The following is a 26282-nucleotide window of genomic DNA, read 5'->3' as shown; positions in this document are numbered from 1 at the left end:
CCAGGCTGTTGAGTATTCTATAAGTTGTAATTAGATCACCACTCATCTTTCCAAATTCCATCGAGTATAGATCCAGAATCCTCAAATATTACTCCTTTGTTAAGCTTTTCATTTCTGGGATCATTCTCACGAACCTCCTCTGGATCTGCTCCAGGGCAAGTGGATCCTTACTGAGGTGGGAGGCCTGAAATTGCTCACAATTCTTTAAATGTGGTCCAACCAGAGCCTTATTAAGCCTCAGAACTACATCCCTGCTTTTATAGTCTAGTCCTTTGAAATAAATGTTAATGTTGTATTTGTCTTTCTAACTCCTGACTTAACCTGCAAGTTTATCTTAAGAGAATCCTGGACAAGGATGCCCAAATCCCTTCCCATTTCAGATTTCTGAATTTTCTGTTCATTTAGAAAATAGTCTCTGCCTCTATTTTTCCTACAAAAAGTGCATGACCTCACACTTTCCCATGTTGTATTCAATCTACCACTCCTTTGCCCACTCTCCTAATCTGTCTAAATCATTCTGCAACCTCCCACCTCCTCAATAATACCTGTCCCTCCAACTATCTTCATATCATCTGCAAACTTAGCCAGAGCTCCAGGTAAACATCATCCACCGCCTTGCCCTCATCAATCTTTTTGGTTACTTTCTCTCAAAAAAATCAGTCAACTTTATGAAGTATAATTTCCCTCTCACAAAACCATGCTGATTATTCCTCATACGGTGGCACGGTGGCACAGTGGTTAGCACTGCTGCCTCACAGCACCTGAGACCCGGGTTCAATTCCCGACTCAGGCGACTGACTGTGTGGAGTTTGCACGTTCTCCCCGTGTCTGCGTGGGTTTCCTCCGGGTGCTCCGGTTTCCTCCCACAGTCCAAAGATGTGCGGGTCAGGTGAATTGGCCATGCTAAATTGCCCGTAGTGTTAGGTAGGGGTAAATGTAGAGGTATGGGTTGCGCTTCGGCGGGTCGGTGTGGACTTGTTGGGCCGAAGGGCCTGTTTCCACACTGTAAGTAATCTAAAAAAATTTCTTGTCTCTTTAAAAGCATGTAAATCCTATCTTTCAGAATCACCTCCAACAAGACCATGCTGATTATCCATAATCATTTGTTGCTTCTCCAAATGCACATAAATGCTATATTTCAGAATCACCTCCAACAATGTACCCATCACTGATGCCAGACTCATAGGTCTATAGGTTCCCTTACAGCCTTTCTATAGAAATATTTTTGCCAGGGGTCCCATAATTACTTCTCTAACTTCCCACAATGTCCTGGGATACACTTGATCAGGTCTTGGAGATTTATCCACCTTTATGTTTTTGAAGATCTCCTGCACTTCCTCGTCCTAATGACTGTCATGGTTCCAGTTGGTTGAGCAATCTCCCATGATTTCCACGGCTGCCAATTTTAGGAGCATTCTTTGATGCCACCTTCATGTTAAGGGCAGTCATTCTCACTTATGCTGCTCTAGTCTGTGCTTTTACAAAACCTGTACTCATGTCTGGAGCTGGCATGGAACTTAAACATTCTGAGTAGGTTATTGATGAGTAAATGCTGTTCAATTGCCAATTGGTAGGTGGGGTGGTAATTAGCTGGTTTGGATTCGTTCTTTTCTTTGTGGATAGAACTCATTTAGACAACTTTCCACTTTGTCAGGTAGATGTCAGTGTTGCAACTATACTGAAGTAGCTTGGCTCGGAACACAGCTACTTCATATCTTCAGGACAGCAGTAAAGTTAATCATGGTCTTTGTGTTGTCCAGTCTGCACAAGATAACACAAATGAACTTAATTGGCCAAAGGTAGATGATCTCAGCAGGAGACAGATGAAGTACAATTTAACACTTGTGGTCAAAGATAGTTGCAATTGCTTCAGCCTTGTCTTTTGCATTCCTGTTTAGTGATCACCTGTCACTGAGATTAAATGTCAAGATTAGAGTGCGGCTGGAAAAGCACAGCAGGTCAGGCAGCATCCGAAGTGCAGGAAAATCAAGGTTTCAGGCAAAAGCCCTCCATCAGGAATTGGGATTAAATGTTCATGGTGCCTTCTCCGCACATTAGTTTTTTTTTAAATTGTCCAGCACTATTCCTGAAATAAGGTGAGTGAATTACAAAGCTTTGATCTTATCCATTAGTTATGGGAATACTTAGCTGTGTCTGTGACATGCTGATCCCACTACCTAGCAAGCATTGTCGCTTCACCAGATTGGCACCCCATTTTTAGGTATGGTTTGCGTTTTACGTATTCCATAATATATCTTCAACTATATAATTAGATTTTTTTAATATAATGTACTAAAAATATAAATGTGAAATCCCTTTACAAAAAGCTGTCAGCAATTTTTAAATATATCCCTGCAAACAGCCATCTAGAAGAGATTATAATGATCTGACAATGTTCCCTGCGTTATAAACTGCAAAGTATTATTAGATGATCTATTTCATTTTCTCACAAATTCAAACTGATTGCAAAATTCTTTCCAAATATATCTCCAAGTTTTAAATTTATTAAGAAATGCTATGAATGCAGATCCATATCTAGATGACCATAAAGATTTCAAAGTGAAATACTTATAAGCCCTTATTTGTGTTCTTAGCAGAGAGTAAGGAGAGTTTATTTGAGAAAGTTACTGGTTCCTCATATAATCTGCCACACTTCTGATTGCTGATTTAGGAAAGCCATGGTAAGAAATTTCTATTCCTGACTTTTTGCAACTTACCTCTCCTGCGCAAGAAATTACAACTTGCATTTATACAGCAACTTCCATGCAGGAAGGTATCTCAAGGCACAATGTATGTGCAAGTAGTTACAGAAGCACAGCTAGACACAAGAATTGCAAACATGAAGACGTATTAGACGGGTTGATTTAAAGATATAGGTTATAAGGAAGATCTCAGGTGAGAGGGAAATTAAGATGTTTTGAAAGAAAATTCCAGATTGTAGGACCAAGATAGTTGAAGACACATCAGCCAATGGTAAGGTACAAAAAAAGGACAATGCAGACGCAGACACAGGTTGAAGAACGTAGCATTCTTGAACGGATGGAAGCTGAACTGGAAAAGGACAAGGTGATGGAGTAATTTGAAAATTAGAATAAGAAAGTTAAAAGTGAGGCATTAGTAGATTGGGATCTAGTCAGCATAACACTTCAATGAGCTCAGTTCATTGGGACTTATTGCAGGTTATGACTTGGGAAACAATTTACACAGGATTAAATGAGAAGCCTACTAGAGGTATCATTGGAATAATTGAGTTCTGAAGAAGGGCTCATGCCCGAAATGTCGACTCTCCTGCTCCTTTAATGCTGCCTGACCAGCTGCGCTTTTCCAGCAACACATTTTCAGCTCTGATCTCCAGCGTATGCAGTCCTCACTTTCTCTCATAATTGAGTTCTGTAAAGCAGGGATGTGTGTTTAATGGCAATTAAGCTGAACATAATGGATAACAGGGACGGTAACAGAGTTAGAGATAGTGGACACTTGGGATAATCAGAAAGAAATCAGAGGTTGATTTCAGAGGTGCAAGGTCAGAGAGATGAAGAGTGCATTTTTGGAGAAGGAAGGAACTGACTGCAGCTTTCAAGGTGATGACATTGGTTACACTAACAGTTTACATGGGAAGAGAGGTAAAGCTGTAATCAGCTTAGCAGAAATAAAATTTGAGCAGTGCTGAAAAAACATAACACGTTTGTCAAAACATTTCATCTTGCACTTATCAGGTGTACAAACCAGCATTCGTTCTGTATGAAAGAATAGTGCTATTAAAAAAGCATAGAAATGGGTCTCATTTAGCTATGTTTGAAATAGACGTGTGTGGGCACACATTTTAGAATGAATATTGTGAGAACCAGCAGCCAAGTCTCTGATGCTGGCCAGGACTACTTTCACATTCACTCCATGTATCTATTTCTACTATTGGTATGTGCTGCAGCATACAAGTGTGACCTTCAGTAGTGAAATCTGACCAAAATTAAAGTCTTTGCCCCATTTCAGAGATCTCCCACTAATTTGACTGCCTCAATTATTAAAGTCATCAAATTGATCCCAAAAGGAAGGGCATAGTCTCAGAATAAAGAGGTGCCAATTTAAGACTGAGAGAAGAATTTCTTCTCTCAGAAGACTGAGAATCTTTGGAACTTGTTGCTGCAGAGATCTGGAGGGGTACAGTCCTTGTCTATAACTAAGGTGGAGAAAGATTCTACTCAGTACTGGGATCAAGGATCATGGGGAAAATACAGGCAAGTGGATGAGAGGAATTTTGGAGCAGCCATGACCCTATTCAATATTGGTTCAGGCTGGAGGGCTGAATGACCTATTCCTGTTCATAATTCTTATGGTTTTGTGGTCTTATGGTAAAGTGTTTGGAATGGTTTTGTATTAAATTGAGGAAAAGGACTGCTAGTTAGTACTGTGGAAGCATAATCAAATATCATAAAACAGTAAGAAGAACTAGGAGAATTTCCTTTAATTGGCCAAAAGCAAAATACTGAAGATGCCATAAATCTGAAATAAAAACAGACATACTGAGCAAGTCTGGCCACATCTGTTGAAAGAGGAACTGTTTCTTAGCTCACATGGTGTTTGGACTGAATTATAGACAACAGAAATGTGTCATTGGATTTAACTTTGAAAAACAATGAAACGTCAGAGACTCAACTGTAGCAGAAAACATTAGCTAACATTAGCTTGGAGGCGAATTATCTGGGTATTATGCTCATTAGCCGAATGTTCCACATCCAAAATAGTCCTGCATTGCGAAAAATCGTTTTCCTCCAACAGCTTCAGAGCAGTTGTTACCTCCTTTTAACCATATCTGAAATGATAGATTCAAACTTGGTTATGATTTCAGCCTGCATGTTGTCCATCATGTCCTTAATGCTATGTAGCATAGTTTTGTTAGTATCTGACTTCTCCGGAGACTCGGTCTCAGGTGAATGGTGCAGCCGAGCATGACTGGACTTGGCTGAGTCAATTTTTGTTTGAGACATCGCCATTTGAAAGGGTACAGGTAAAAATGGATCATGTTTAGTACAAATAGCCAAACAGAGTGTAGATGGCAGGTAACACCCAGATTTAAGAAACCAAGGTATATAAATTTACTACATTCCCAAGGAGTGACCCTAAATGATGTCCTACATCGTTCGTGCCCACCATTTTTGCACTTGCCCGCCATTTTTGGACTTCCTCAACTTTGAAAAACAATGAAAAGTACAAAAACATCACCTTGCTGATGCAAAGAGATTGGGTTGGTTGAGGAGAGGCACTACTTACTGGCAGTAAGATTTTCATGAAAATGTCATGAAGCCAGGGAAAATTAAAAAAAAACTAATTTTCATACCACAGTACAGGAGAGGCATTAACAATTACTGGCAGTTATCGTACTGAAAATTACTCTGTGGCATATAGCTGCAGAAAGGAATGTGATAATGCTGTGGCTTTAAGAGGTTATTTCATCCTGTTTTTTTAAGAGAGGTTTTAAGGCAGAAACGCAGAGTTGAATAGTAAAGACATGCAAAGTAAACAGCTTGGGAGGTCTTGCATTGTTTTAAAGTTGGAACTATAGAAGCAGACTGGATGGATGTAGCCAGCTGTCACACACCAGGATTTCTACTTTTGTATTAGTTTTTAGGTTTACTGTTAAGCAGTTGCTATTGGAGTCTCACCAGGGAGAAGCTGATGGAGAATTTTAAAAAGTAGAAGCTATCTTTTCCCTCTCTCAGTTACAGCCAGAAGATCTGATTTCTCTCTGTTGCTGAGTTACCTGCAAGACAGATGTATTTTCTGAATTTTGCCAAGGGGAGCATTTATGGCATGTTACTATTTGGAACAGTTAATTAGTAATAGTTGCGGTATCTTTTATTCTTTTAAATTTTCCAATAGAGTTAAGTAATTCTAAGTTCATCTTTCTTTTGTTGCATTTTAAGTTTCTTTTGTTGTAGTTTAAATAAATTGTGCTTTGTTTAACATCAAGTATTATGACCAGTCACATTGCATCTGGGTCACGGCACTTTACATTTGCCTTTAAAATAAGAATAGGTTCAGGTCTAGGATATCTTCTTCAAATATTTTGAGGGGATCTGATGTGGTCCATAACAAGAAAGTTACTGGATTTGGGGATAAATAACAGCAGCAATAGAACAGGACTCTAAAATACTCTAACCAGGAAGTTAGAAAGTAATTGTACAATGTGAGGCAGCATGGTGGCTCAGCAGTTAGCATTGCTGTCTCACAGCACCAGGGGCCTAAGTTCAATTCCAGCCTCAAGCAACTGTCTGTGTGAAGTTTGTATATTCTACCCATGTCTGTATGAGTTTCCTCCAGGTGCGCTAGTTTTCTCCCACCATCCAAAGATGTGCAGGCCAGGTGAATTGGACATGTTAACTTGCCCACAGCATTCAGGGATGTGTAGGTTAGGTACATTAGTCAGGGGTAAATATAGGATAGGGGAATGGGTTTGGGTGGTTTACTCTTCGGATGGTCAGAGTGGACTTGTTGAGCCAAAGGGCCTGTTTCCACACTGTCGGGATTCTATGTTCTAATAGTCATACATTTTATACATACATATACAAAAAAGGCAGCAATAATGTGGATTACAAAATAAGTGCCCAGGATAATTCTCTCAATCTATAGGGCAAAGTTGAAAGGGTAAAGGCTCAGGAAAAATATACCAACACATCAATGGAATTAATAAATTTAGTGCAGAGAAGCAGAATTAATGGACATAGCATTAAGCTTAAAACAAGAAAAGCCCACACATGAACAGTGTGAAAAATATATTAAGGGAGACCTGATAGCAATCAGAGGGAATTGGAACTTGACATTTAAAAATAGTTTGGGACTAGCTGTGGACTGCAAATACATTTGTTAGGCCTGTCTTTTTCTATTCTCATTTTCTCACTAGTGTCAGCGAAATACTCAAAAAAGACAACATAATGATAAAAAGACCAGATTCACACAGAACATCCTTAGACTCATAGAATCAAGACTTGTAAAATCAAATATTGAAAATCATAGAAGCTGGAATTTGGTTATGATATTGAATCATGGGATCTCTAAAATTGTTGTGCACGGTAACTATGTTGATTGAATCTTGCCATCCCTGATAGCAGTATCCAGCATTAATGTAGGTTCACAGGGTCAAAGGCTATAAGACATAAAAGCAGAAGCAGGCCCAAATCAATATTCCAGATAGATCAACAGGACTTGTGACTGCTTTGGTGGGATCATGGTAGGTCCGGTGTGAGCACTCCTAGAATAGACTATGCGGGAAAAGCATGGTAAAAAGGAAGAGATTAAGCCCCGATAGGCAATGCAGTCTCAGCATGGCTAAACACTTTTGAAAGACTGTAACATTTGATTTTTTTTTATTTTGTTCTTTCTTTCTACCTTGTTCTTATGATTCTGTACCTCAGTGCTTGTGTGTCGAATTATATCCTTTTTACTGTATTCCTGTACTATGTACTGGAGTACACATGACAATAGAAATCTATATCCGACTTACAACCCATCGAACCTGCTCCACCTCTGATTGAGATCATAATTGATCTGATAATAGAACATAGAACAATATAGTGTAGAACAGGCCCTTCGGCCCTCAATCTTGTGCCGATCTGTGAACTAATCTAAGCCCCTGCCTCTACACTATCCCATCGTCATCCATGTGCTTATCCAAGGATTGTTTAAATATCCCTAATGTGGCTGAGTTAACTACATTGGCAGGGCATTCCATGCCTTTACCACTCTCTGAGTAAAGAATCTTCCTCTGATAATGTAGAAGGGGTCTTAAATCTATCACCCCTCAATTTGTAGCAATGCCCCCTCATACAAGCTGACATCATAATCCTAGGAAAAAGACTTGCCACTCTCTACCCTGTCTAATCCTCTGATCATCTATCATATCCTCTCTTAGCCTTCTTCTCTCCAATGAGAACACACCCAAGTCTCTGAGCCTTTCCTCATAAGACCTTCCCTCCAGACCAGGCAACATCCTGGTAAATCTCCTCTGCACCCTTTCCAATGCTTCCACATCCTTCCTGTAATAGGTGAACAGAACTGTACACAATATTCCCTCTACCAATAAAACCTAACACACCGTATGCCTTCTTAACAGCACTATCAACTTCCTCAAATCTATTTTCCTACATTTTCCCTGTAACTCTTGATTCCTTTATGAATTAAACATCCGTCTGTCCCAAGCATAGGTATTCTTAGTGAACCAACCATCACAACCCTTCATGTAAAATAAAACCTACAGGTACACCATCTACTCACCTTGGTCCTCGCTGGATAACCCCTTATTCTGAGATTATGCCATCTGATTCCAAACTTTCCCACAAATAATCTTTCTGCATCTACCCTGTAAAGTCTCCTAAGAATCTTGTATATTTCAAGATGGTCACTTACAATTCTGCGAAACTCTGTTGAGTATAGAAGAAACCTTTTTGATTTGTCTCCATACCTAGGTTCAACCAAATAAATCTTCTCTGGACTCCCTCCAATGCCAGTATATCTTTTCTTAGGATAAGGGGACCTAAAGTTTTCACAGTATTACATGTCCCTCACAGCTGCCACAGGCAAGTCTTCCCTATTTTAATATTCCATGACCATTGACATAAGGGTCAACAGTACATTTTCTTTCCCTATTATCTGCTAAATCTGTACGGTAACATTTTGTGATTATATGCTCAAACTTCCTGTGTGTTTTTCCGCAGTCTTTCTCCATTTAAATTATACTCAGAAAAATCTTTTTTTTTCAAAGTTAGTTAATCATAAATTTTTCCGGGTTATATTCCATCTGCCAAGTTGGTATCCACTTGCGTAAGCTGTCCATTATCCTCTGCAGACTTTTTGTATCATGACTATATGTCGGAGCAGAGTTCATTGATGAAGTACCTGAAGGTAGTTGAGCCAACTTTGAGGAACTCCTGCTGACAGGACTGACTTCCACCAACTACAACCATCTCCCTGTATGCCAGGTATGACTCCAATCAACAGAGTGTTTTCCCCTATTTCCCTGTTTCTAGATTTGTTAGGGGTCCTTGACACCACACTCTGTCAAATATGGCTTTTCTGTCAAATGCCGTCACTCATGCCTCATCCCTGGAATCTTTGTTCATCGAGATTTTTGTATCTTTTAACCACTGGTGAGGTCCCAGAAGAATTAACAGTAGCCAATGTTTTCCATGTTTAAGAAGGGCACCAGATATAACGCAGGAAATGATAGAGCCATAGGCCTATAATTCCTGCTCTCACATTCGTGGTGGGGGGGGGGAGGAATTATTGCAGAAGGTTCTTAGGACAGTATTTAGTCACATTTGGAAAAAAAAGTGTTATTAGGGTTAAGCAATATGGCTATGTGTGGGGACACCTTACTCATATATTTGATTGAATATTTTTGAGGAACTGATGAAGATAATTGATGAGGGTAGTTGAGGAGGGGTGTTTTCTGATTGGAGCTCTGTGATCATGGATATTTGCTGGGACCTCTGTTGTTTACAATATGTAAATAACTTGGATGAAAATGCAGGTGGTCTGATTAGAAAGTTTGAAAATGACATGAACATTGATGGAAAGTGAGGAAGGTTGTTGAGGAATGTATAATCAGTTGGAAAATTCGGCAGAGAAATGGCAGACGGAGTTTAATCTGGACAAGTGTAAAGTGGTGCATTTTGGGAGGTCAAATGTAATAGGAAAGCATACAGTAAATTGCAGGACACTTAGGAGCAGTGATATCCAGAGGGATCTTGTAGTGCAAGCCCATAATTCTCTGAGAGGGCCAACACAAGTGATAATGTGGTAAAGAAGGCAAATGGCATGATTGCCTTTATCAGTTGGGGCATTGGGTATAAAACTTGAATGGTCACTTTGCAGTTGTATAAAACTTTAGTCAGGCTACATTTTAGATAATGTGTGCCGCTCTGGTCGCTAAACTATTAAAAAAAAGGTTGTGGAGGCTTTACCAGAATATTATCTGGATTGGAGTGGATTAGATTAGATCCCCTACAGTGTGAAAACAGGCTCTTTGGCCCAACAAGTCCACACTGACCCTCGAAGAGCAACACAACCAGACCCATTTCCCTCTGACCAATGAGCAATTTAGCATGGCCAATCCACTTAACCTGCACATCTTTGGACTGTGGGAGGAAACTGGAATACCCATAGGAAACTCACACAGACACGGGGAGAATGTGCAAACGTCACACAGATAGTCACCTGAGGCTGGAATTGAACCTGGGTCCCTAGTGCTGTGAAGCAACAGTGCTAACCACTGAGCCACCGTGCTGCTATAAGGAAAGGTTGTAGAAACTTGGATTGTTTTTGTTCAAGCATCAGAGTCTGAGGGACAACCTGATAGAAATATATAAAATTATGAGAGGCGTGGATAGTCGGAGTCTTTTTCCCGAGGGTGGGAATGTCAAATATTAGGGGGCGTGAGGGGGTGAGAGGGGGAAAGTTTAAAAGAAATGTGCTAGGTAAGGTTTTAATAGAAACAATGATATGCCACTGAAATGTTACATGGGGAGATGGTACAAAACATATGACAATAGCAAAGTTTCAGAGGCATTTCGACAGACAGGAAATAATGGGACATCAGACCATGTGCAGCCAGATGGGATTAGTTTATAATAGCATCATGATTTCTGAAGAACGGTACAAGATGAGACCGGCATGGGACTGATAGCCTGGCAGCAGCACCAGGCACTCTTAGTGGCAGGGCAAATGTGGGTGCAGCAGTGTCAGCAAAGTGGGCCCTGTGGCGAAGAGATGGCACCAAACATGACATGACCCCTATGTTGGTGGGTCCACCGCAGGTGGCAACAAAGCAGTGGAGATCTCCTCTGAGGCTAGGTGCTGGCGTGGACTGAGTCGGAAAGACTGATATTTATTTTTCTAATTTATTCCTATGACCTACGACACTGGACTATTTATTTCAATAGAACATAGAACAGTACAGCAAAGTACGGGCCCTTTGGTCCATGATGTCATGCCGAACATTTATCTTAATCTAAGATCAACCTAACCTACACACCCCACAATTCACTGCCGTCCATGTGCTTATCCAGCTGTCGCTTCAATGTCCCTAATGTCTCTGACTCTACTGTCACCGCTGGCAATGTGTTCCATGCACCCACCATTCTCTGCATTAAGAACCTACCTCTGGCATCTCCCCTATACCTTTTTCCAATCACCTTAAAATTATGACCCCTTGCGACAGCCACTTCTGCCCTGGGGGAAAGTCTCTGATGATCTACTCTATCTATGCCTCTCATGACCTTGTACACCTCCCTTCCTTCTCTCCAGTGTGAAAAGCCCTGGCTTACTCAACCTCTCTTCGTAAGACAAGCTCTCCAATCCAGGAAGCATCCTGGTAAATCTCCTCTGTTCCCTATCTAAAGCATCTACATCCTTCCTATAATGAGGCAAACAGAACTGGACACAACATACGCAGTATGGTCTAACCAGGGTTTTATAGAGCTGCAGCAAAATTTCACCGCTCTTAAACTCAACACCCCTGCTAATGAAAGCCAAAACACCATACGCCTTCCTAACAACCCTATTAGTTTGGGTGGCAACTTCAAGGAATCTATGTACATGAACCCCAAGATCCCTCTGTTCCTTCACACTGCCAAGAATCCTGTCTTTAACCCTGTATTTAGCATTCAAATTCGACTTTCAAAATGAACTACTTCACATTTATCCAAATTGAACTGCATCTGCTACTTTGCAGCCCAGCTCTGCATCCTGTCAATATCTTGTTGTCATCTGCAAAAGCCCTCGGCACTATTCCCAACTCCACCAATGTTTGTGTCATCAGCAAACTTGGTATCCCACCCTTCCACATCTTCATCCAAGTTATTTACAAAAATTACAAAGAACAGAAGCCCAAGAACAGATTCCTGTCACCCAACTCCAGACAGAATATTGTCCATCCAATACCACTCACAGTCTTCCTTTGGCCAGTCAATTCTGTATCCAGACAGCCAAGTTTCTCTGTATCCTATACCTCCTAACTTTCTGACTAAGCCTACCATGGGGACCCTTATCAACTGCCTTACTGAAATCCATATATAGAACAATCACAGTTATCTGAATGTCAATTATCCAAATTTTAGATTAGCCAAACAAGATCTCAAGGTCTTGTAAAAATGCTACCTGTTATCCAAACAAATCAGTTATCCGAACAATCAGTTATCTGTACAAATTACTCCCCACCATCTCATTCAGATCATTGAGGTTGTTCTGTACACCACATCCACTACTCGACCTTCATCAATTCATCCCGTCACATCCTCAAAGGACTCGATTAGGTTTGTGAGGTATGACCTACCTTTCACAAAGCCATGCTGAGTATCTTTAATCAACGCATGTTTTTCCAAATAGTAATAAATCCTATCTCTCAGAATTCTTTCCAGTATCTTGCTTACCATAGATGTAAGACTGACTGATCTGTAATTTCCAGGGATTTCCCTATTCCTTTTCCTGAACAGAGGATCAACATTCATCGCCCTCCATTAAGCCGGTACTACTCCCGTGAAACGAGAGGATGCAAAAATCATTACCAGAGGCACAACAGCCACATTCCTCACTTCCCATAGTAACCTTAGATATATCTGGTCCAGCCTTGTGGACTTATCCATCTTGATGCTTCCCAGAATTTCCAGCACATCCACTTTCTTAATATTAACCTGTTCAAGCCTATTAACCTGGTCCACGGTGTTCTCAATATCAGCAAGATTCCTCTCCTTAGGAGGAAACAAAACTCATTTAGGACCTTCCCTACCTCTTCAGACTCCAGGCACAGGCCCCCTCCACTATTCCTGATTGGCCCTACCCCATCTCTGATCGTTCTTTTATCCCTCATGCAAGTGTAGAATGCCTTTGGATTTTCCCTAATCCTTCCCACCAAGGCTTTTTTATGCCAATCTTGGCTTTCCCCAGTCCATTTTTGAGTTCTTTCCTAGCTACCCTGTAATTCTCTAACACTGTGCCAGACCCTTGCTTCCTGAACCTTAGCTAAGCTTCCTTCTCCCTCTGGATGGGAAGCTCCTCTTCTCTTGTCATCCAAGGCTCCTTCACCTTACCATTCCTTGCCTGTCTCAGTGGGACAAAGTTATCCAATACTCACAACAAGTGGTCCTTAAACAACCTCCACATTTCTGTTGTGCATTTCCCATGAACAATTGTTCCTAATTTATACTCCAGTACAATGTCCACTCTCCCAATTAAACAACTTCCCATACTGTCTGTTTCTATCCCTCTCCATGGCAATGATAAAGGTGAGGCAGTTTTGGTCATTGTCACTGAAATACTCTCCGATTGAGAGATCTGACACCTGACCTGGCTCATTGCCTCGCACCAAATCCAACATGGCCATCCCCTTGTCAGCTTTTCTACATATTGAGTCAGGAATCCTTCCTGGACACACCTGGCAAAATCAGCTCCATCCAGACCATTGGCACTAAGGAGGTTCCAATTAATGTTGTGGAAGTTTAAGTCACCCACAACAATAGCTCTGTTACATGTGCACCTTTTCTTCCATCTCTCTGCTGATATTGGTGGTGGTGGTGGTGGGGAGGGGGGGGGGGGGTGGGGGAGGTTCTATAGAAAAGACCCAATAAAATGACTGCTCCTTTTCTGTTACTGACTTCCACCCACACTGACTCAGTTGACAAACTATCCACAACAATCTCCTTTACTGCAGCTGTGATGTATTCTCTAAATAACTCCCCCTTCTCCTTCACCCACCTCCCTGTTCCTTTTAAAAGATCCAAACCCTGGAACATCCAGCAACCATTCCTGTCCCTGTGAAATCCAGGCTACAACATTGTAGTTCCAAGTACTGATCCATGCTCTAAGTTCATCACTCTTCACTTTTGTAAGTGTTTTTTGTTTCTTAAGAATTTGATCTTAAGCACCTTTGTGCTTAAGATGGTGCTTGATGTGCAACTGTAAATTTTTCACTGTTCTCGTCTGAGTACATGTAACAATAACGCGAACTCAAATTACTTTAATTCGATTCAATTCAAGCATGGCCTAAGTGCCTATTCCTGAACTTATGTTCTATCAACACCATTTCCTTGATTTTCCTTAATCTGCAAACTTGGTGCAAGTATATTCTCTTTCCTCATTAAGTCATTATTATGAATTGTAAATGGCTCTGGCCCCAGCACTAATTCCTTTGGCACTCCTATAGTTACAGACTGCCATCTGAAAATGTCCTACTTATCCAGTTGAGTGAGAAGGCAAATGCCTGGCAGATGTGGATATAATGTGGATAAGTGTGAGGTTATCCACTTTGGTAGCAGAAACAGGAAGGCAGATTATTACCTCAATATGCATACATATTAGCTGATGGTCGTTATGATATAATTGTACATAATCAAAGGCATAATAACTCTGTCATTGCTGAAATGATTATCAAAGCACAGGAAAGGCAAAAATGCATATGGTTCCCCCCACCAGCCCTCATGACACTCCTTTATAAGTTATCAAATTTATTAAAATATCTTCATTGTGAAATCCATTATTATTAATTTTCATCTTTAAAGATAATAACCTTTTTGATGTGTGCCTGATATAATTATAGATGCTTCCTGACATCAAACAAACAGCAGCACTCTGAATGGTCTAAAGTAACAAGGGCAAAAACACATGTAGCTTTTTAATTCATTTCTGTGCCTGATCAATTCCTACTGCTGAGATTTAACATCTCCGACTTTGCAGCGTAGGTTCAAGTATTAGAGGGAGTTTAGACAGAATCTGCCTGATTATCTTGACATGGCTCCAAGTGATAAACTGGTGTTCGCATCACATCTTCAAATGAATTCCTATAGATCTTCCATGCTGTTTATTTTTAATTAATAAACTTGGCTTAAAAACCAAAAAAAAACTGCTGACACAACTAAAGCTGAGTTGGAGAAGAAAAGATAACATGAATTGGAAGATGTTAGCCAATGCCAATATGTGTTGTTCTCCTGCTCCTCAGATGCTGCCTGACCTGCTGTGCTTTTCCAGCAACACACTTTCAACTGTGTTTTAATAGTCTAAAGATTGTACAAAGTTAAAAATCACACAACACCAAGTTATAATCCAACAGGTTTAATTGGAAGCACTAGTCACAACCACCTGATGAAAGAGCAACACTCTGAAAGCTCGTGCTTCCAATTAAACCTGGTGTTGTGTGATTTTTAACTTTGTACACCCCAGTCCAACACCGGCATCTCCAAATCATGACTAAAGATTGTAGGAGGTATGAAAGATCTAAATAAGCAATGATTTCTGTTGTTTTATAATCCTGTGGGGAAAAAAATCTGGGCTGCAACAAACTGAACCATTTCACTCATCATTGGGAAGAAAGAACAAGGCAAGATCTATGAAAGAAAAAGGCCTGAATGTTTCCTGGAAAGACTCAAACAATAGTGCAATTTCAATACCAGACATAAGAATATAAGAAATAGAAGCAGGAGTAGGCCATCTGGCCCATCAAGGCAGGATGAGGACTATAGATGATGGAGATTAGAGTCAGGATTAGAGTGGTGCTGGAAAAGCACAGCAGGTCAGGCAGCATCCGAGGAGCAGGTAAACCGACGTATTGGGCAGGAGACCTTCATTCCCGATGAAGGGCTCCTGCCTGAAACATCGATTTTCCTGCTCCACAGATGCTGCCTGACCTGCTGTGCTTTTCCAGCACCACTCTAATCTTGACATCTGGCCCATCAAGCATGTTCCACCATTTTGATAAGATCATGGCTGATCTTTTTGTGGCCTCAGCTCCACTTACCGCTCACCATAACTTTTAATTTCTCTACTGTTCAAAAATCTATCTTTGGCTTAAGAACATTCAACGAGGTAGCCTCAGCTGCTTCCCTGGACAGGGAATTCCACAGATTCACAACCTTTTATGTGAAGAAGTTCTTCTGCAACTCAGTCCTAAATATCTGACCTCCCCCCCCCCCCCCCCCCCCCCCCACCCCTCCTTATTTTGAGGCTGTGCCTTCTAGTTCTAGTTTTACCTGCCAGTGGAAACAATGTCCCTGATTGTATCTTATCTATTCCCTTCATAATTTTATATGTTTCTAAAAGATCCTCCCTCATTCTTCTAAATTTCAATGAACATAGTCACAGTCTACACATTCTCTTCGTATAAGCCAACACTCTCAATTTCGGAGTGAACCTCCTCTGCACCCCATCCAGTGCCAATACATCCTTTCTCAAGTAAGGAGACCAAAACTGCACACAGTACTCCAGGTATGACCTCACCAGGACCCTATACAGCTAGCTGCAGTATAACCTCCCTTTTTTAAACTCCATTCCTCCAGCAATGAAAGATAATATTCTATTTGCCTTCTTAATTGCCTCCTGCACCTACAAACCAATGTTTTTTGATTCACGCAGAAGGACACCAAGGTCCCTCTGCACAGCATGCCACAATTTTCACCATTTAAAATGATATTCTATTTTGCTATTATTCTTACCAAAATGGATGACCTTACATTTACCAACATTGTACTCCATCAGCCAGACACTTGCCCACTCACTTAGCCTATCTATATCCCTCTGCAGACTTTCGGTGTCCTCTGCACACTTTGCTCTACCACTCATCTTAGTGTCATCTGTGAACATTGACACACTACACTTGGTTCCCACATCTAAAACATCTACGTAAATTGTAAACAATTGTGATTCCAACACTGATCGCTGAAGTGCACTACTAGCCACTGATCATTAACTGAAAACGCACCCATTTATCTTCATTCTTTGCTTTTTGTTTCTTAATCCATCTTCCATCCATATTGGTACATTACCCATAACACTATGCACCTTACCTTATGCAGCAGCCTTTTGTGCTTTCTGGAAATCCAGATATACCACATCCACGGGTTCCCCATTTACCATCGTGCTCATAAAGTCCTCAAAAAATTTCATGAACCCAAGCTGCATATGCCCAATGGGACAATTTCTATCCAGATGTTTTGCTATTTCTTCCTTGATTGTAAATTCAAGCAGTTTCCCCACTACAGAAGTTAAGCTAATAGGCCTATAGTTTCCCATCTTTTGTCTACCTCCGTTTTTTAAACAACAGCATCACATTTGCTATTTTCCAATCTGGCATATCCACTCCAGAGACCACCGATTTTTGGTAAATTACGAGTACACTTGCTATTTCCGCCACCATCTCCTTTAGTACCCTGGGGTGTATTCCATCAGGGCTGGGAGACTTGTCTACCTTTAGTCATATTAGCTTGCTCAACACTACCTCTTTAGTGATAATGATTATTTCTAGGTCCTCACCTGCCATAGCCTCTTTGCCTTCAATTATTGGCATGTTATTTGTTCCTTTCACTGTGAAGACCGACACAAAATACTTCTTTAATGCCTCAGCCATTTCCTCATCTTCCATTATCATTTGTGCTTCTCGTCTTTTAAGGACAATGTTTACCTTAACCACTCTTTTCCATTTTATATATTTGTAGAAACTTTTGCTTTTTATATATTCTGAGTTAGTTCACTCTCATCTTACTTTTTTATGGCTATTTTTGTGAATTTCAGTGCAATCATAGCAGAAGTATATATATCCATTCAACTACAATGGCTAAATCATCTTCATTGCATCAAAGAATCCCTGCAGTGCAGAAAGAGACCATTTGGCACATCAATTCTGCACCGACACTTCAGAAAGCATACCATCCAGACCCAGACCTCCTACCATATCCCAGTAACCCTTATCTCCCATGGCTAATCCAACTATTCTGCAGATCCCTGGACACAGCAGGGCAATTTATAATGGTCAATCCACTTTTGGATTGTGGGAAGAAACTGAAGCACTTGGAAAAATACATGTAGAAACAGAGAGTATGTGCAAACACCACACAGACAATCACCCAATTTTGGGACTGAACTCAGGTCTCTGGTGTTGTGAAGCAGCAGTACTAACCATTGAGCCACGCTGATCTTTTAATCTTGATCTCTTCAACCAGGACTATGAATCCCTGGTGTAGGTCACATTAATATATCCGATTTAAAAGTACAGTTCATGCATATTTATTTCTGTCCTGAGTGAATTAGAAATCTACATCGAAAAATGGTGATGCACTTATTTCATGCTATGTGTTTTAATAGCTACTCATCCGGAAGTTGAAACAAGTTATATCAAGAGCTCACATGGTGATGGCAAGCCACAGTTGTACAATGTACAATACATTTCCTCAAATTCCATTTCTGCATAAAGAAAGTTGTGTACACAGTCATTTACAGTAACACATTTCTAAATATAGATGCTCAACAGAGAAAATGATCATACATAAACAAGTCAGTCCTACTTCTGTCAGTTTTTCTTATTGTATTTCAATTACATTCTCTGAAGAGTTCAGATCATTTAATGACACATTTGTCAATTGGTGTCATCTAGTATCCTCATATTCTGGGTATATGTTCCTTCTCCGTGGCATATCATTCCTTTGCTGAGTGCTTGATTAGAGAAAGATGATTGTGCTTGTGCTTCGGATTCAATGTCTCCACTGAATTGATGTTTCCACAGTGGTTCAAGTTTTTGTTGCCCATTACTTGATTCAAGTGAAAGCTGCTTGATGTTCTGTGTCCCAGAATTACTGCATATTTTAACCATGAGCCTTTGCAGAGGTTCACATTTTGATGAACTGCTGGGCAAGAACTTTATCGATAGTACATCATTTCAAAAAATCATTTCATTGTTTTTAAATCTGTTGATCAGTGCACTACCACAACCATGTTGAGAGGATCCAGACAGCATACCTTTGTTGTCAGTAGATATCGTACAATTAAACACCTAGATATTTTACTTCAGAGCTTTATTGCATAGTTTTACTTTTTGTTCTGCTTCTTCTTATTATCATTCTTTTTCATCTGCCAATCTATGTACACTGCCTCTTTTGCTTTTGGTTCCACATCTTCTGTCTGTTTGTATGATTCTGTGAACATTTGTTGCTTACCATAGCTGCTTCAAGTTAAAAGAATCTGCAGGGTTGTTTTTTTAAATGAGAGAAGACTTTATTCTAACTTTAAGGTTTCTGCACAATTCAACGGCTGGGAGAATCAGCAGAGTTCTAAATGGGGCAGAACAAATGCTAAAAAAAGGAAAGAAATGAGGCAAAAAATGGAGGACACTGACCAAATGAAAAATAAAAGAGGCTGCAACACGGAAAATTCCTTTCTGTTCAGTGCTATACATGAAGAATTACTTTGAATAAAGCCAGTACCATCACCTCCCTCTCCCCCACAAGTTTTCCACATTTATAAATGTAATCATGTCATAGTGTATCTGCAGATGAAATATTTATCATTGTGATTGCTCAGTGGTTGCTCATGGTGCTATCCCAGAGATTGCAGCATACCTGATGGAAGGTTGGTGAACTTCAGTGGAAAAGACTGCAGGATGCTTTGGAGGGCAACTCAAGCAATTTTAAGTCCTGAATGCCTGACTGCGCAGCAAAAATGAAAGGCTGGGTTGGCCAAGAGAGAAAAACAATCTGTGTGGCTGTTGCCTTCTCTGATACAGGAACTTCAAATTATGAGATTGGTGCAATACAAACTGCTTTTGTTAATGTGGCAACTAGGCAGTCTCACTCAGTAGGCTAACTTGCAAGGTGTCTCAAGCCATAATAGAGTTCACTGTGAACTTGGTTGGACAACGGAGAGCAGCTGGCAACTTCAAACTCCAGCATTTGGCATGACTGGCTGCAGTCTGAGCCAGCTGCTTTACTATCATGGTCTTCTCACTGCTTCTGCAGTAACTGGCCAACTTCCACTTGCAAAGTGTCTGAAAGAACAAGGTTAAGGTTACGGTGTGATAGTTGGCAGGGGGGACAGAGGGAAGCAAGGAGCAGAATGTAAGCCAGGAGAGATTGTAGGAGAAAGAGAAAGTGACAGGAGAGAAAAATGATTAGGTATGATGGTACTGTTGTCTTCAATTTATCCAATTTTACCTCTGGCCATGGCCTCAGCAACTCCCATTCCCATAATGGCCAGCACCATCATTTTGGGGGTTATAACATTAATATAAATCAGACTAGGCACTCTCAAAATATTTTAAGATAGTAGCCTGGATCCTAATGTTTTCTTTATTGAAGGGCCATTATAAAGTGTCTGCTTTCAATGCAATATGACTGGTCAAATGACTTGACATTAAGCAAAACACAATTTATTTGAATACCTGTAGTTAAAATACAACCAAAGAAAGTGGAATTTAGAATAACGTTACTGGAAAACTTAACAGAATAATAGACACATTAACTATAACTAATTACCTGTTCCAATGTAGTAACATCCCATAAACACACCCCTTGGCAAAAGAGGAAAATTCAGACACATGCAGTTCTCCCAATCAGGAGGAAGAAATATCAAGAGCAAATTCGGAAAGAGAGCAGCCAAGGGAAATTCACTGAAGCTGCAATTCTTTTGAGACCCCAATAGTTTCTGTTTAAAATACTAAACCTAGAAAACTGAAATAAAAATTGGAAAGTCTGGTCTGTGAGAGCTGGCCACACTCAGGCTGCATCTATTGTCCCAACTTTGAAAAAAAATGCCAAGGCCTCATAAGATGCTTACTTTCTTAGAGACAGTTCAGTGCCTCTGCCTTACAACCTGTCTTCTAAAAAGAAATAGGACAAGATAACCTCTTGAAAGACACATCATTGTCACAACATGCAGTCGCACCTAGTATCCCCGTAGTTTCTTTCTGCTGCCTGTGGTTATGTCAAGAGTGTGGTGCTGAAAAAGCACAGCAGGTCATCCAGCATCCGAGGAGCAAGCAAGAGAATCGACCTTTTGGGCAACAGCCCTTCATCAGGAATGAGGCTTGTGAGCCGGGGGGGGGGGGGGGGGGGGGGGGGGCGGAGTGCTGCTGAAGGGCTGGTGGGGGGCGGGGGAGGTAGCTGAGAGTGCAATATGTAAGTGAGTAATGGTGATAGGTCAGAGAGGAGGGTGAAGCAGATAGGTGGGAAGGAAGATGGACAGGTAGGACAGGCCATGAGGGTGGTGCTGAGTTGGAAGCTTAGAACTGGAGGGAGAGGACACGCAGAATTGATGAAGTCCACATTGATGCTGTGGGGTTGGAGGGTCCCAAAGTGGAAGATGAGGCATTCTACCTCCAGGTGTCGGGTAGTAAGGGTATGGTGATGGAGGAGGCCCAGGACCTGCATGATCTTGACGGAGTGGGATGCAGAGTTGAAGTGTTTGGCCACGGGGTAGTGGGGTTGGTTGGTGCGGGTGTCCTGGAGAAGTTCTCTGAAGTGCTCTGCGAGTGGGTGTCCTGTCTCCCCAGTGTAGAGGAGACAGCATTGGGAGCAATAGATACAGTAAATGACATGTGTGAAAGTGAAACTTCGATGGATGTGGAAAGCTCCTTTGCAGCATTGGAAGGAGGTGAGTGGGTAGCTGTGGGCGCAGGTTTTGCAATTCCTGCAGTTGGAGGGGAAGGTGCTGGAAGGGGGCGTGGACCTGAGAAGAGAGTCGTAGAGGGAATAGGTTTTATGGAAAACAGATGGGATGGAGAGAGAAATATATCTCAGGTGGTGGGGTCTTTTTATAGGTGGCAGAAATGGCAGAGCATGGTGCGTTGTATATGGAGGTTAATGGGGTGCAAGGTGAGGGTTGTGGGGTTCTGTCCTGGTATACATTGTATTCATTGCATCATCCTCCACCATTTCTGCCACTTACAAATAGACCCCACCACCAAAGATATATTACTTCCCCACCCCTATCTGCTTTCCATAAAAAAAACATTCCCTCTACCACTCTCTTGTCAGGTCCATGATCCCCACCAACCCACCCTTTCCTCCCGGCACCATCCTCTGCCACGGCAGGAACTGTGAAATGTCCCCCTTACACCCGTCCAAGGCCCTAAATGAGGCTTTTACATCCATCAAAGTTTCACCTGCACGTCCACACATGTAATTTACTGTATCCGTTGTTCCTGATGCAGTCTCCCATACATTGGGGAGACAGGACACCTACTTGGAGAGTGCTTCAGAGAACATCTCCGGGACACTCGCACTAACCAACACCACCGCCCTCTGGCTGTACACTTTAACTCCTCCTTCCACTCCTCTATCGCCACATCCTAACCACCTGGAGGAAGAACACCTCATCTTCTGCCTTGGGGCCCTCCTACCTCACAACATCAGTGTGGACTTCACCAGTTTCCTTATTTCCCTCTCCCCACCTTATCCCAATTCTGACATTCTAAATCAGCACTACCCTCCTGACCTGTCCTATCTGTCCATCTCCCTTCCCATCTATCTACTCCACCCTCCCCTCTGACCTATTATCAATACCCCCACCCCCATCTACCTAGCGCACTATCAGCTACCTTCCCACCAGCCCCACTCCCCTACAATTTATCTCTCCACCACCTTGGCTCACAAGCTTCTTGCCCGAAGTGTATAAACATTTTGACTTCTTCAAACTTTAATTTTCATTCTTCTCCTGATCCTTGGATGCTGCCTTACCTGCTATGCTATTCCAGCACCACATTCTAATCTCCAGCATTTGCAGTCCTCACTTCCGCCTGTAGTTATGTGTGAATATATTCTGCAAGGGAGAGGGTAAAGTGTCAGTAACTATGCAATCTGTCCAGTTCAATAGTTGTAAGTGTCCATAGCTGTGACCTTTATATGCAAGGCTTCCAGCAGTATTATTAGTGCAAGGGTGTAGTATGAAAATTGTGTGTCAGATTAGGTAGATAGAGGTAAGTGCCAGCCTGTGGTGATTTAGATTAGATTACCTACAGTATGGAAACAGGCCATTTGGCCCAACAAGTCCACACCAACCCATTCCCCTACCCGATATTTACCACTGACTAATGCACCTAACACTATTGGCAATTTAAGCATGGCCAATTCAACTGACCTGCACATCATTGGATTGTGAGAGGAAACGAGAGCACCGGGAGGAAACCTGCTCAAACACAGACAGAATGTGCCAAACTCCACACAGACAGTCGCCCGAGGCTGGAATCGAACCCAGGTTGATGAGGCGCTGTGAGGCAGCAGTGCTGACCACTGAGCCATTGTGCCCACCCTAGGGCACTAGAATTGAGGAATGCATGTGAAGATTTACTAGCCTTGAGGTCATCGAACCCTTTTTTGGGTTGCATCAGATCCATAGGCCTCAGCTCTATTTCCTGATCATCTGATGCCATCTCCTTTAAAGAGATCTGAAAGGTCTCTCAGCACTCCACATTGTGGGAGATCTCTTCTACTTTCAACTTCCAACTTCTTCTGAAGCTGCCAGTGTCATTCTCTGAACAAAACTTCGAAAATAGTCTCTCCCGTGCAATGTTGTTCTTTGCTATCTCCCATGTCAGATTCGCTTCCTGAATGACTGACTGCCAACATCTGTTCTAGCCACACAGCGCATCCTTTTTAAATACGGCAGACTAGCTTTTATCAGAATTTAGAAATTACAATGTTGGACCTCTTACTGACATGTGTAGCCAATGTCATTGCAAGCTATCAATCCAAACAGCAGGTAGCAAGATGTTGACATGGTACTCGCAGTTTAAACAATAGGTATGCATTAATTTCACAATTTCCCACACGCACTTGCTGGGATCATCCAAGTTAGCTGCTGAAGTGTATAAACATTTTGACTTCTTCAAACTTTAATTTTCATAAGTAAGCAACTATTTAAAATGATGGGCATTTGACACTATCTTGATTGTTTACACCAATATTCATTTATTTTGATAGTTAATCGATGATGGGGGGCTGAATGTAAATATCAGCGCAACTTGATGGTTACACTATTTTGAGAACTGTCAGACTATTATTATATTTGCACAGACATCACCATTATGATGAAGCTACCAATGGTTTTAATTGTTTGATGAAGTGGGGTGCTCTAACCTGATGTAAAAAATGAGGTCTGCAGATGCTGGAGATCACAGCTGCAAATGTGTTGCTGGTCAAAGCACAGCAGGCCAGGCAGCATCTCAGGAATAGATAATAAATCCCATTGATTGGATGTCTTTTGATTGGTTTCACAGTATTCTTAGAAATATGAAAATATGATGTTTGGATTCACACAGAGTAGATTTCATGGCTTTTCATCCAGCTCGATAATGTGACAGTAAATGCACTATTTGTGTGATGCCTGCTCCAATGATCACACTCATGTTTTCAGGGCTGAAGGTTTGAGTCCCATTTCAGAATTTTACCACAATGCTGCAGTTCAGTACTGCAGGCCTGCTATACTGTTGGGGGTAATGCTAAATCAATCCAACTAGCACTCTTTTGAAGAGCAGGGTACTCATGATAGGTGTCCTGGTCAATAATTCTCCTTTAAGCAGCAACATAAATAGAGATTACCTTCCACAACATCTCACTTCAGTTTTTGTGAGCTGGTTGTGCACAGATTGGTTGCTGTTTCTCTCACATTACAGCAAAGCTCTGACTATACTTCCACAATTCTTTATTGTCTGAAATCTATTCTGCGTGAATCCAAACATCATATTTTCATATTTCTAAGAATACTGTGAAACCAGTCAAGAGAAACTCAATAAATGGGATTGATTACATTAGGTTAGAGCACCCTACTTCATCAATTTGAGACATCTGCTAGTTATGGAAGGTGCTGAATGAGAGGAATTGTTTCATTTTATTTATAACTAATGATTGAAAATGTGTGTATAATTTATAAAAGGCCATTCTGTATTAACGCATTTCAAGATGTGATTTGATAATGTTGTCTTCTCACAATAGCCTGGCCAATCAAGAATTAATTTAACTCCTGTCTCATCAGCAATCAATCATCAAAAAATGTCAGTTTGTTGCACAAGTCGATGATATCAAGGATGACAATGTTATTCCTACAAATCAGTTTAACTTGAGCATATGTAGCATTATAAGCAGACCTCTTAGTTATCTTAATCTACCTACATTACACCTACATTATTTATGCCCTCAAATATTTCATTTCTAACAAGACGACAGTAAGTAAGCTTTTTAATTTCACTTTACATCATAGATCAATTATTTGAATCCCAGAAATACATGTTGCAATTTTCTGTTTTGGTTTCTCAGTACGAAAGGAACCTATTTATACTCTGTGCTCAATTGTATCAAGGTTGATCAAGCATTTACAACCCTGTTCTTGAGATATAGGATTATGGCTGTGTTTTTAAGACTCAATTCAATTTGATCATAATGGCACCCTAACGAGTACACAAAGCTGTATTTTTAAAAATAATTTTCTATAAGCATTCAATGGGAAGATTTCCTTATTCAAAAACAACTTGTATTTATATCATACTTTTAATATGATGAATTGTCAAAAGCAATTCCTAGCTGCATTATAAAATTTAAACACCAAACCCATAAAGCAATATTCAGCAAAGTAACCAAAACTTGTTTAGAAAGGTAGGTTTTAAGGCACATTCTAAAGGAAGAAAGATAAATTGAGAGACAGTGATGTTTAGTGAGAGAATTACAGAGCTTGGGGTGAAGATGTTCAAGAACCTGAATTAGGTAAGTGTGAATACATCAAAGGACTGCTGACTGGAGGCGATTACAGAGACAGGCCATGCCAGGATAGATTGGAAAACACAGATGAGAATTTTAAAAATCAAGGCTTTTTTTTATTAGGAGCCAGTGTAGGCGCCAGTCAGGGTTGTAGGTAAATGGGATTTCATGCAAGTAAAAACATGGGCCATCATGTTTTGAATAGCTTCAGGTTTAGGAAGAGAAAATGTAGGAGGTCAGGCAGATATGCACAGCAAATAGTCAAGTCAAGAGGCAACAATGTATGAATGAGAGTCTCAGCTTCAGAAAAGCTGAGACAAGAATAAAGTTGGTTGAAGTTACAGGGTTGGGAGTAGGCTTAGTGATGGCATTAATATGTGATTTGAAAATGACACAATTTCCCAACAATTTGAATAATAACAGCTGTAGCACATGAAAGGACAGAATCCTACAAAGGGTCTTTAATCACAAACAGGGAACTCGAAGCAGTTAGGACCAGGCCAGTTTAAAGTTACTCAGTTACCAGAGAGTGGGCAGGGGCAGTGTCTGTAGCGACAGAGAAGACTATTGTTTTGAGCTTTTTGATATTTAATTGAAAGGAATTCTGCTCATCAAATACCAGATATGAAATAACAATTTGATTGTTAAACAACAGAGAAGTCAAGAGATGGTGGTGGGAACAGGGTGGCATATACATTTAAGGGCTGTTGGCAGCTCAACAGCACCGAATATTCTGGTAGAATGGAATTACAAAATCTGACTGCAGTCATTCCTACAGGTTTGATCATT

General features: G+C 40.9%; 1 protein-coding gene across 2 annotated transcripts in view; it reads right to left on the bottom strand.

The window, feature by feature from the left end:
* The window catches only part of tsnare1 (T-SNARE Domain Containing 1), an 849044-nt gene that overhangs the window by 77408 nt on the left and 745354 nt on the right, over positions 1-26282 (bottom strand). Inside the window, exon 12 of one of the 2 annotated variants that reach the window (XM_060824474.1) lies at positions 22417-22563. The exons of the other annotated variant lie outside the window; for it this stretch is intronic. The gene's annotated coding sequence lies outside the window, so the exon portion shown is untranslated. Of the gene's footprint in view, positions 1-22416; positions 22564-26282 lie in introns of those variants that run through there. 2 annotated transcript variants of the gene reach the window in all.

Source organism: Hemiscyllium ocellatum, chromosome 4 (genome assembly GCF_020745735.1).
Source record: "Hemiscyllium ocellatum isolate sHemOce1 chromosome 4, sHemOce1.pat.X.cur, whole genome shotgun sequence".
NCBI classification, from domain to species: Eukaryota; Metazoa; Chordata; class Chondrichthyes; order Orectolobiformes; family Hemiscylliidae; genus Hemiscyllium; species Hemiscyllium ocellatum.
This window is presented reverse-complemented; position numbering and strand designations above follow the sequence as displayed.